This window comes from Heterocephalus glaber, unplaced genomic scaffold (assembly GCF_053883595.1).
Source record: "Heterocephalus glaber isolate CG9 unplaced genomic scaffold, H.glaber_assembly_v1.0 deba00001673, whole genome shotgun sequence".
Taxonomy (NCBI): Eukaryota; Metazoa; Chordata; class Mammalia; order Rodentia; family Bathyergidae; genus Heterocephalus; species Heterocephalus glaber.
The window spans coordinates 16,488,778-16,500,954 of NW_028258410.1; the positions used below are offsets into that span (position 1 = coordinate 16,488,778).

General features: G+C 42.9%; 1 long non-coding RNA gene across 1 annotated transcript; it reads left to right on the top strand.

The window, feature by feature from the left end:
* The first annotated feature begins 2,167 nt into the window (after positions 1–2,167).
* LOC110344578 (uncharacterized) lies at positions 2,168–9,835 on the top strand. The gene is made up of 3 exons (XR_002387234.2): positions 2,168–3,025; positions 3,689–5,294; positions 7,646–9,835. It is a non-coding gene; the product is annotated as an uncharacterized LOC110344578 (long non-coding RNA).
* The last annotated feature ends 2,342 nt before the right edge of the window (positions 9,836–12,177 follow it).

Genomic DNA, 12,177 nt, shown 5'->3' on the forward strand with positions numbered 1-12,177 from the left:
ATTTAGGGCTGTATCCCAGTTGTCTGAATGAGGTCTAAGGAATCAGACTTTCCATAATACACTCCGGATTAGTCATTCGGTGAGCAGGTGAGTATTTGCTTTTGCAATTGTGCCTCACTAAATAATCTAGATAGATATAAAAACAGTGAATTCAGCTGCTTGTGAATAGTATGGATATTTGAGCTTTTGTGCAGTACCAATCCCCAGCAATATTTTTTTGTATTAAATACTATGAATCCACTTCACCTGTCAGCACTATTCAAAACACGAAATGCTGCATGAATAGAAAGGATGTTCTAGGATCTTTCAGATGATTACTGTTGCTAGGAAAACCACTTCCTGATATCTTTGTGCTTGCTGTATGTGTCTCTCTTTGTGTACAGCTTACAGTGACAAGCAAATTCATAGCATGGTATTGGGGAGGAATTGGGAAAGTTTAGAAATGTTTAAAGAACACTGCTTAAAGTTAAAAAGGGGATGTCATCTAAAATAATAGTTAAGAGTTATGGCTGCTTTCATGTGCAGGATTATAGCTATCAAAAGGAGAGCAATGAGGCTGCATGTGCGTGGTGGTGGTACAGACTTCAGGGCCATTCCCAGCCATCATTTTCCAGAACCTCAGAACTGGATTATGCTTTTTTGGTGCCAGAGGAAATGATCGACTTCTGCTCCTTGAGAATACTATGCCAATTACCGTTTCTATAGTGTCAGCTCTGCTCAAAGTTGCAACTCGACAAGACTGATGGGAGGGGACTGTGTGCACTCTCTTGGGACTCAGCTAGGCACGGAATCTGAGCCAGGTAAGACAGGCCCATTCATCCACCCAGGATAAGGCATTCTTCCCAAGTGTGCAACAGAGGTGAGATAAGCAAGTCTCTCTCATCCTGGAAACATCTGGGAAGTGTCCATGGCAAGTGCGGCCTCAGCCCTCGAACCTGGCAGGGCTCCCAAAGCATGCACGAGATGAGTCGGAAGTAACAGAGGTAAGATCATATCAAGATCGGGGGCCTGAGGGAGACAGGCGTCATCTCTGCAGAACTTCCGGGACAACCGTGGTTGCTAAGGGACCTAGGGCAAAGGTGTCGCTTGTTTGGGTCCCTCTGTGCTCATCTGTAAGGTGAGGATGATGTGTTTATCTCCTTAAAAAGGCTGTCAGGAGGGCGCAACGGCATGCTGCATGCATAAATCTCATATAGCACCTGACACATACCGTATTCAAGGTTTTAATGAAAGTGAGTAACCCAGCCTCTGATCTCATTCTTCACTTCATTGTCACTTGTTCCTAAATCAGTCAGCCCTCTGGTTCCCCCCAGGTTCATGTTCTAGATGTTGGCTGATGAAAACAATCCGGATGGCCCAGGCTACTGTTTTTTGAAACCCCAAATGTAAAAATAGTAATAATGACAATGATAGAACTAGCTCTTCTCCATTTCTATAAAGCATGCTGCTTTCATGAAGTCCTCTCAGGAAGTTCTCTCCCGCCACAACCACCAAATGGCAGTAAGGAAAGGGAAACTGAGGCTCAAATAACTGGGAAGTTCCTAGTGAAAAGGGATGGCAGAAGCTCCTCCCCTGAGTTTTCTGGCTTTCTATCCTGTGTGTGTTCATCATGCAGCACTGCCAAGGGTGGGGAGTAGGATGTGCGGACAGACACAGGAGTGGGCAAATCCATTTCAATCACCAGGAACCCTATCCCTGTCCGAAACTCCATCCCGACTTTGCCGCTGATGTTCACATCTTGACTCCGGAAAGTTGGAGGTGAATTGTCCAAAATGACAGTTGGGAACTAGAATAGTCGTGAGCGCCTTGAAGTCAGCTGCCTTTTGGGCCATGTTTAAGTTCCCCAGTGAACGTGGAGCACTCTCAATGCAGGGCCAATGGACCCAGGCACAGACTGTGATATCATGGGTGCTGTTTGCAGTTTTGTTTATCCGTATTGGTGATTGAACCCAAGGCCTTCACACTGAACTACATCCTCAACCCTTGTTTTATTTTTATTTTGATACAGGGTCTCACTAAGTTGCTCAAGTTGGGTTAGAGCTTTTGATCCTCCTGCCTCAGCTCCCAGAGTGCTGGGATTACAGGCATGCACTATGGTGCCCAGCAACGTTTACGATACCAAAAGCTGTACTTGTCTAAATACGATTCGTCTGCCGGCCCCATCACGGAGGCCCTCTTCAGGGAATAGAGAAAAAATACTTTTGTCTTTGAAGAGCAAGCCCATCAGATGACTGTCTTCTCTTAAGACCAGATCTGGAATTAATTTGGGGGGTTAGCCTGGGATCCATAGGACCCCACTCGAATGGGACCCAGAATTGTGTATTTGGGGTGGCAAAGGAAAAAGAACTGGAGCCTGGGTTGCCGGTGTTATGTAACCATTGAGAGGAGGATGGAAAGAGAACAGGAGATGAGGGATTCATGGAGACAACGGGCTTCCTCTTCTGTCAGGGGCAAGAGCTGACTCGAGGTCCCAGATCTGGAACACGGGGTAGAAAGCCCTTTGTGTTTAGCCTGGGACCGCAAGTGCCCATCACCCTGACGCCACATTTGGTGCCACACTCGGAGCCTTTGCCTGGTGATTACAGGGCAAATCAAAACAAAGACATCCCAAGCTTCCGGTCCACCCTCACCTGCATGAACCCCAGGCCTCGCCCCTCAAGGGTGCCGTCCTGGTGCAGAAGATAAACTACCCGGTGCAGGGTAGATGCATCTGTTAGGGCTGGGTACACGGGGCAGGTGCAGTGCCCAGGTGGGGAGGGCATGATCCATGGGATCCAGTTTATCTCCAGGCTTCCGCTGAGCCCTGCTGTCTGTCTGGGTGAATCCTCCCTTACAGTTAAGTTGCAGCAAAGCACAGCCCGACAGTTGCTTATTTGCATTTACAGTTAACGTTTTTTGAGTGGTTCCTGTATGCCTGACATTGTGGCGCGGACTTTCTATACATCATCCCTGGTTTGGAAACTGAATTTTTAAACAAAGCTGAGGCAGGAAAATCACCCAAGCTTAGGTGTTGGACACCAGCATGGTAAGAGCTCATTTCAAAAACTAACGAAGTAAAAATAAAAAAATGTTTTAAGCTTGGGTGCATGGTATATCCTCCACTATTCTACAGAAAGGTGGAGTCTTAATTTTTAAATATTAAAATAAGTAAAATGCAACCTTGTAATTCTACACCCAGGAGGTTTTCCTAATGGAATAATCAGTTGTATAAACATGTTATATACAGAATAAATATGGTAGCCAGGTTTGTAGCATAGAGTAATTGAAAACAGCATGCTCATCAGTTGGAGATGTATGTGTGTTTGTACATATATATGTATGTGTCTGTAGGTGTAAATATGTGTATGTATGTATAAACATATATGCACAAATATCTTGATATTTACATGTTTGAATATGTACAGGTTTGTATTTACAGCATGTAGTGGACTATTTAAAATATTAAGATATATTTTAAACCAAATGGGAAGATTTATTAAATGTCATTTCTATATTAGATGACATAGGGAAGGGAATTCAGGGATGAAGATATTATCTGTCTACTCCATGGGCCTGTGTATATTTTTAAAAATAATAAGCACGGGGCCGGGGATTTAGCTCAGTGGTTCCCTTGTCTGCCTCGCAAGCACAAGGTGCCGAGTTCGATCCCCGGTACCAAAAACACCTCAAACGCTTATTGATGTTCTAGCCAGCTGCCCAGGAAGACTATGCACTCGGGAAGAAGAAACAACGAGGCGTTCTGTACGCAATTCATGCAGCAGTGACGCGCCAGCCACCTGATGACCAGGTGGGAATTCACTGCGGGAATTCACTGGTTACACAGATGCCCACATTTCTGACCACCAGGACACAGTGGGACCACCTGGAGGAGGGGGTTAGTGCCAATCACCAGCAAGTCCACCACAAACAAGGGTGGAAATGTAGAGCCAGTGCCCTAAGTTTTCTATACCTTATTTTCTTATCTCTGAGATGGGAACACTATGTATTACTATTGAAACTATCAGTGGTTCCGTGTTTTATATACCAGCCAATGAGTAGTGTCTAACTACTAAGTTGGATTTGTATCTGCTTGGTACATAGTCACTAAGCACTTAAGTGGTACTGTGGACTCTACTAGGCTCAGGGGAATGAAAGAGAAATGAAAATCCACCTCAGGCCCCAGGACCTTTACAATAGAGAAAACAAGGATTTACTTTCATATTTATTTACAGTTGTTTATTTTATGAGATATTCCACCATGTCACAATCAGTACTAAGGCTTGTTGCAAAGAATGTGTTCATGCTGCTAAAATATTAAAGTCTGTACATGCTTTTCAATTTTTGCAAACTTGAAGAGTTTAAATGCTATGCATGTTGCACCATCACTGTACTGCTATCACTTTCTCCTTTTTTCAACTTTATTGATATAAATTTACATATCATGCAATTAGCCTGATACATTTTCTTCAGTAGTGAAAAAGGTCAGGAGTTAGTTTTAGTCTAGGGAAGGAGTGTAGAACCCAGAGCTTTCCATGCTGGTCTTGTATCTTTACTTTATAATGCACTTTTATGAATGTCAAATTATTCAACTACAGGTGATCTTTTCTGCGGGTGTTGGGGGGTGCACAAGAAATCAGAGCCTGTCACTGCAGCTGCACACAAAGCATCGTGAGTGTTGAGGCAAGAAAAATACTAATGGAATCCTCTCATCTCATGGAGTGTGCTACAGAGTTTAGCGATATGCTCCTTTGTGGGAGCTTCCAAAGAGTATGGATGGAGACAAACAGAGAGATCTAATTTATTGCATAGATAAAAGAATGAATTGCAACTATCCACCACATACACAAAGGGGATCGGGGGTGGTTGGCGGGTTGCAAGGGCAGTGGCCTGCTGTCACCTAGTTCCTTTGCTCGGAGAGACTCCCTGGAAGAGGTGGGGCCTGGGGACGCTGTGATTGATGAGAGGGAAGAGTGTGCCAAGACCTGGGGCACAAGGAACTCCAGGCTGGGGAAAGAGGACACCGTTTTCCTGCCCATGTAATGTGCTTCATTACAGAAAGACACATTAGCAATAAAAGATTGTAGAGCAACATTTTCTTTCTATTCCGTGAGCCATTTTATTCAAAATGTGGAGAAACCAGAAACATTAACCCACTCTGTTTGCTGCTTTATCTTGCTCCCTTTCCTGTAAGAGTGGCTCATTGTGGACAGCCACTCTCTGCCTGCACCCTGCCTCTGGAAAGGAGCCAACACAAAGAAGAGGAAAGTGAGAAAGGGGACGATGATCAAAGAGCTGCACAACACTGGCACTTGGTGGTGAGTGTGAACACATGTTTGTGTGCCCGTTGTGTGTCAGTGTCTTGTGGCACTTGTAGAGCAAACATGTGAGGATGGAGATTTTAGTCTAGACCTGGGCAATCCAAGTTGGTAACCATTAGCTCCTTGTGGCCACTCCAGTGAATTGAAATGAGCTAAAATTTCAAAGTCAGTCTCTCCATTTCCCTGATTACATTTCAAGTGCTCAAGAGACACATGTGGCTAGTGGCTACCATCTTGGATTAGGCTGATAGAGAATATCACCATCATCACAGAAGGTTAAATCTCCTTCCTAGTACAAATGCAATCAATACTCATGGATGGCTGAATGTGCAGGAGTTCAGGTGGATGCAGTGGCTAGAAAGTAGACACTAGCCCCAGGGAAGCTGACACCTATCACACAATAAGTCGAGTTTCATGTTCTTTCTTGGTCACTCAGTAATGCTCCTCTTAATCTTCAAATATCTGTGCAAAACCTAAAAAAAAATGGGTAGGAAGACTTTCACTGTTTTACCCCTAGAGTGGTGTGAATATATTTTAAGCACATTTATTCTTCTGCTGAGAAAGGTAATTTAATTGCATGGAGACAGAAAATTTAATTAATAGTGTTGTAATTTAACGATCTATGTGTAAATTTTCCTACTTTAAAAACAGAGTGAAGATCTTTGAGCTTGGAGACCCTTCTTTACTCATACTTTTGTATCTTCTTTCACTCAGTTACTCAGGAAATATTTATAGATTATTAATTGATACTAATCCATTGCAGGGTTTCATGGATTACTAACAATATGTATTTGTAATGACAAATTCTACTTGTCAAGAAAAGGCCAAAAGGACCTCGAAGCTCAAACCAGCGATTTCCATCTTTCTTGTTGTTTTTTTATCCCACCTACAAGATTAAGAATCTGAAACAAGACGTGTTTTGGTGTTTTTCAGAAGTTGATTCCAAGGCTTTCAAAAAATTACTTTCCTTTTTTTGGAGGCAGGGTTGTGGGGAGAGAGTAGGAGGGTGTCAAGTTTCCTACTTTCTGCACTGATTTTTGTAAAAGGAAAATGAAGATCTAGCTTAAAGTGCTTTTGCCAAACAGGAGCAGAGTGAAATGGAGAAACTTAATGGATCTCTTTCTGTGAAAAAAATGACAGATAAAATATCTATTTTGCTCACATATTTTTCATTCACAGACAGTTCATTTCAGTAAATATCTTACCACCTGCACTTGTCTATTTTCCAAGTTTTTTTTTTTTTGGAAATTTCCCATAGGTTCAGTTGGACTCTCTAGTTGGTATTTACGAGGCAGTGCTTAAAAGGAAATTTCATCAAGGATACTATCAGTGCCGTGTTTTCCACGTCTTTCTTGAACATGTATTTGGCAAGCTCTCAAAATCCTTATCAGGTCATAACTCAAAGATACATGTGGCCTGGGCAGCTGGGTTAATCTTTGCAAAGCACTCTTCTGCCCCCAGCCTTATGCTGACGTGTCTCTCTCCCACTCTTTCTGACCCTTTGCGGGTCTGTTAATACTGAGTGTGAGAAGAGGCCAAGCCCACACCAGCAAAAAATGCCTACTGGGGAACCCCTCCCCAGGAATCCTCCTCCAAAATAGGCTCAGCTACTCCCTAGGAGTGAGTTGAGAGGTTTCTAAATCCCCTAAACCAGTGATTCCCATCCTCAGCCCAATTGACATTTGGGGCTAGATAATTCTCTGTGATGGGACCAAGCTGTGCACTATGAGATGTTTAGCAAAATCCCCTGCTTCCACCTCTGGGGTCCCAGTAGCAACTCCCACCCAGCCATGACAACCCCAAATATCTCCAGTCATTGCCAAATGCCCCTCAGAGGCAACATCACCTCCAGTGGATGACCACTGTCTTAAATCATCACTGATGTAGAAGGTCAGGACACAGTGCAGGTTTCCACTGAGTAACTTATGCTCTTGAGCTTCTGAGACATTTGTTACTTTTCCCTGCTCATCACACACAAAAGGCCAATGGTATAATCTGCTGGTGTCTGTTGTGAAGTTTTAATAACCAATCTCAGGTTAAGGTGGCCAGAAACTTACTTGTCAGGCTGATGGAGGAAGTATCATGACCTCAGTGTTCATACATTATGGGAGGAATCCACTGTTAGTTTAGAATTACTCTGAAAACTACATTTACTAGCAGAAGAAGAAGGCTACAAAATGCCATACCAAGAGCAGTGGCCAAACTTTGAAGCTTCTGCTGATTTATTTCTTTAACAAATATTTCATGCTTGTTGACTGAGTGAATGAGTGACAGCTATGTACTGAGTCCTCTGCTAGAGCTGGGAATATAATAAGGAGCTCAAATAACCACGGTCTTTGCTATCACAGAACCTACAGAGGAGTTGGAAGATGGCACAGTGCACATGTAGCTACAAACCGAGATGACATGCCTCACAGGTCCTAAGAGAGTGACAATGAAGACGTGTGACAAGCATCATATTCCCTGGGGATGACATTTGAAGAGAGACCTGAAAGATGAATACAAGTCAGCTTGGTGATGTGAGGGAGGAGGATTTTAGATAAACAAGTACAAAAGCTTGCAGGAGAGGAGGAATCGGATGAGTAAGAGAAACTGGGACAAACCTGAAAAAGCAGAGGTTCAGAGCATAAAAGCGCAGGGCAAAACTACACAAGAGGAAACCATGTTCTCAGCTTCCGTGCCTTGTGCAGTCCCATGCAGCCAGCTCTCCTGTCCCCTGTCAGCGAACCAGTGCCAATGGCTTCAAATAGTTGATGGGATGATCAAATATGAGTCTTGCTGAGCTCTCTAGTTGCAGTGAGGAGAGTGAGCTCGGGCCGTTGGGTGAAATGTAGTAGGGAGTAAGTTCGGGTGGTTGTTCAGAGGGGAGAGGAAGACTGTTCAGGCTAAAAGTGCCTAGTGAAGGAGAGAAGCAGAACAATGAGTATTAGTTACAAGGTGGGCACACAGAATGCAGTGGCTGCCTGGCTTTTGTAATGGAACCCTTTGGTGAGTCGACTCCCTTGCTGATCCAGTGTTTAATCTGCCACCTGGCATCTCTAGAATGAATGGAGGTGAAGGGGATCAGAGAGAAGAAATTATGAAATTATTCAGGGTGCTCCTTAGGTCTTTGGCTTATGCAACCGGATGGTTAGTGGTGTCATTTGTTCAAAGAATGAATACTACAGGAGAAAAGAGTTTGTGCCAGAGAGTTGTGAGCTTTGTAGGGGACAATGAAAATAAGGTGACTTTAAGGTATTATAGGAAGAAGGGACCTGGTTTGTAGCTCTGGGAGGAGGAGCTTTCTCAAGGACAAGGAGAAGTAACTAGGCGTGGTCACTGAAAAGCTTCCCATAGTCTGTTAATACTTAATATAAAATTGGAACAACTGTTTAGCAGGGACTATTTGTAGCAAATAACAACAGAAATATGTCTGAAAATGGTGTGGCCATACTCTCCCTCTTTTCCGCCTCTCAGGTGGATGCAGGAAGGACTCCTGTGCACTGATTTCTGTGTGGATCCCTTGGAAGGGAAGGACATTTATGGCAGCAGGAATGTTCTGTCCACTGTGGTGGAGACAATCCACTTATCACACTGTGTCCCAGCCAGGACGTCTGTAGGGGACAGTCTCCTTTTTTTCACCTTGCATCTGCTCAGTATCTTAATCCCCAATTGTGGGAGTGAAACTCTGGCAACCTTTAAGGATATAATTTGCTTCCTATTACATTATTTCTTCCCCTACAGGAGAGACCAAATGTTTGTCATTTACGAGTGTCATGTCATTACATTCCATATCGCAGTGTAATGATGTGAAATGATTAAATGACAAAATGCCAGCTCACCGCCAAAAATTTAAAGTGGCATACTTTTCTTTGTAGATTGGAAAGCTATTATTAATTCTTATATTGACTTTGCCAGATGAAATAATGCAAACAGACTGTTGCATACAGAAATGGGAGATATTAGGTGAGGCTCCGAGCCCCAATTCCAGTGGAAACCGGAAGATGACTCCAGTTCCGGAGCCTTCTTTAGGTCATACATCCAGAGCTGAATATATTAGTTTGGAACAGTCTGTCACCTGATGAATGTGGAGTGGCAGATATCAAAATACAACCTGACTGGAGTTTTTATTGAGAAGACAAATGGGAATTGAGAGCAGCTGGCTAAGAAAATAAAGTGGCCTAGAGTCCTTTCCCCCACCTTCTCCTTTACCACTTCTTTCTCCTAGCACTTATAGGAAGATTGAATTTTGTTCTTTTTTTCTTTTAAGGGTACAAAAGCTTACAAAAGCTGTTTCCTTTACATCACCAAATTACCAAAAGGATCTGCAGTTGGTACAATCACAATCATGTCTTCTTTTTCTCCTTAGGCTACAAAATCTCATGTGGAGATCTTTGAAAGAGGGTTAAACATTGCGTTCTCAGTACTATATGTTTTTTAAGCTTTAAAAGTTCAAACCTGTGTGACCTCAAGGTTTGGGAATGTGTGAAGAAACCTGTGCTCATATGGCCTTTTCTCCCTACCGTTTGTGGTTTCCCTAATTTCAATAAAAACCTTCTGTAACCATATTCAAGTGACTTTCTTCTGTTGTTTCCTTTTTCCCCCTCTCTCCTCTGAGCATTTTTATTCCTTTGTTTATGGGGACAAGAGAAATGCCATATGTCTTGATTTCTTCTGCTGGGTCTTCTATCTAAGACATAGCCTTGCCTTTGGAATTCTCTACTCTGGAACTCAGAAAGGCATTCGACTTGGTTTGTTTTTTTTAAACCTGCTTTTAAGTTTTATCCTTTGATGAACACTAACATTTTATATTTTAATCTCCATTTTATTACATTATTATTGGTAGTAGTACATTACTATTATTATTGCTTTTGTTTAGAAAGGTTTTTTTGACAATACTAGAGATTGAACCCAGAAACTTTGCACTGAGCTTTATCCACATCCCTTTTTAATTTTTTCTTTTATTTTTGAGACAGCATCTCACTAAATTTTTAGGTTGCTCATGCAGGGTTCAAACTTAGGATCCTCCTTCCTCGGCCTCCCTGGGATCACAGGCATAGGCCACTGTGTCCGGCTTCTAGAATAGTCTATTGTTGTAAATCACTCTTGGTTGAAGGTTGATAAATGGAAAGAAAGCATAATCAAGATATATAATGTTGTTTTGTTGTTTATTACATGTGGACATTTCCAAGGCTACTCACCTGTGCCTCGATCATTTGAAAACAGGAAGGCACAAGCACCAATTAGCTCCTAGATTTATTGGCAATAGCTGCCCACTTGCCGGGATGGCCAGCAGCCCTTGCATTTGCTCTGACACAGAGGGTGTGTTGCCTTGCCCCCGGTGTGTTGGCAGGGACACAGAGGGCATGTTCTTCATAGAAAGGGGCTCAAAAATGGACAACTGCTCCGGTGAAAAAACTGCGAGGAGCTCATTTGGCCTGTGGGAAATGCTTCAAAGTACCACAGCTGGAAAGATACCACTGTCAGAGAGGCCACTCCGGAGGAAATGACTTGCTGTTTTATTTGGGTTTTCAACAAATCATAGCATCATTGCTCAGGCCTTGCACATTCTTCATCAAAAGTACAAACTGACCGAAAGCTTGTGCCTGCATTGCTGCAGTCAGGAAATGCTACTTTGTTTGAATTGTTTTTTTTCCACGACTTCTTTTGAGTCTTTCAATTTTACATCTCTTTGGCGCTAGCTCTTGTTTGGCAGGTAGTGAGAACTGAAGGTTCTCTTGGAAGACAATACGCTGAAAAGCACCAGAGGATTTTTCTTTATCTATAAATGGCTTTGTCATTCTGTCCTAAATCATGAATGCATAACAGAGCTGCCAAGAACAGCTCAAATGGCTGCGTCAAGGACCCTGAAATAATAGGCTTGCTCCACCCACATCTGCAAAGGAGATCATATGATATGTGTCCTGACCAGCACAAACAGAGCACTGGGTTAATCTATGACCTTTGTCACACTGTTATGGAATGTGGATATGATTTGTTTTCTTAAGTAAATTCTGCTCTTCAATAAGGCATGCGCCTTTCCTGAAATCAGCGTTTCTCTTGGATGACATTTATTTGTTCACTTTCTCAGTCATTTAACACACCTACCTTTAGGCTCATCTGAGTGCTTAAGGGGAGCAGTGAACAGGACAGGCACCATTTTGCAGCCCCTGAGTCTTAGATTCTAGTAAGGAACGGTAAAGAGAAAACAAGCAAATAAGCAAGAAAATTTCAGATGTAGAAAAGTGCTATGAGGAAATAAGCCACAAGGCAGTGTGATTGAGATCGAGTTTAGGGTGAGTAAAAATACATGGTGTCGCCACAGAGGGCTTCCAACAGGAGGTAACATTTGTGAGAAGAATGAATATTGGCACACCAATCATCTTATGATCAAGGAAGCACATTTCACGGCATGGTGGTGGCAGGTAAAAGAGTTTACATAAGGAACAAACTGAAGAGGGATCGGTCTAGTGGGACAAGATGGTATTGAACTACCAGGAAGACAAGAATTGAGGTCAGAGAAGTCAATAGGGGCCAACTCATGCAAAGACTTTCAAACCCAGAGTGCAGCTCCAGACTTGACTGCCTTTGTTTCTTGTTTGTATATTTTGCTTTTAGAGTAAGTCACATACATCGCTCTGCTTTCAAGACAATAAGATAAACCACTGCAATGTAAGCAGTGGAGTCGTGGGGCATAAATAAGTTGCTAAGTGCTGATTGATGTGTAAGAGTTACCTTTGCTTTACTAAGGGACCCATATCCTTATGGCAAAGTCTGCCAGCTACAACAAAGGAGAATAAAGAATGTCCACTGTGGAGTGGAGCAGAGCACTCATTGCAGTGATAGTAGGTGGGAAGCCCTCCTCCATTTGCCCTGCCTTCAGTGAGGACATACTGCCAAG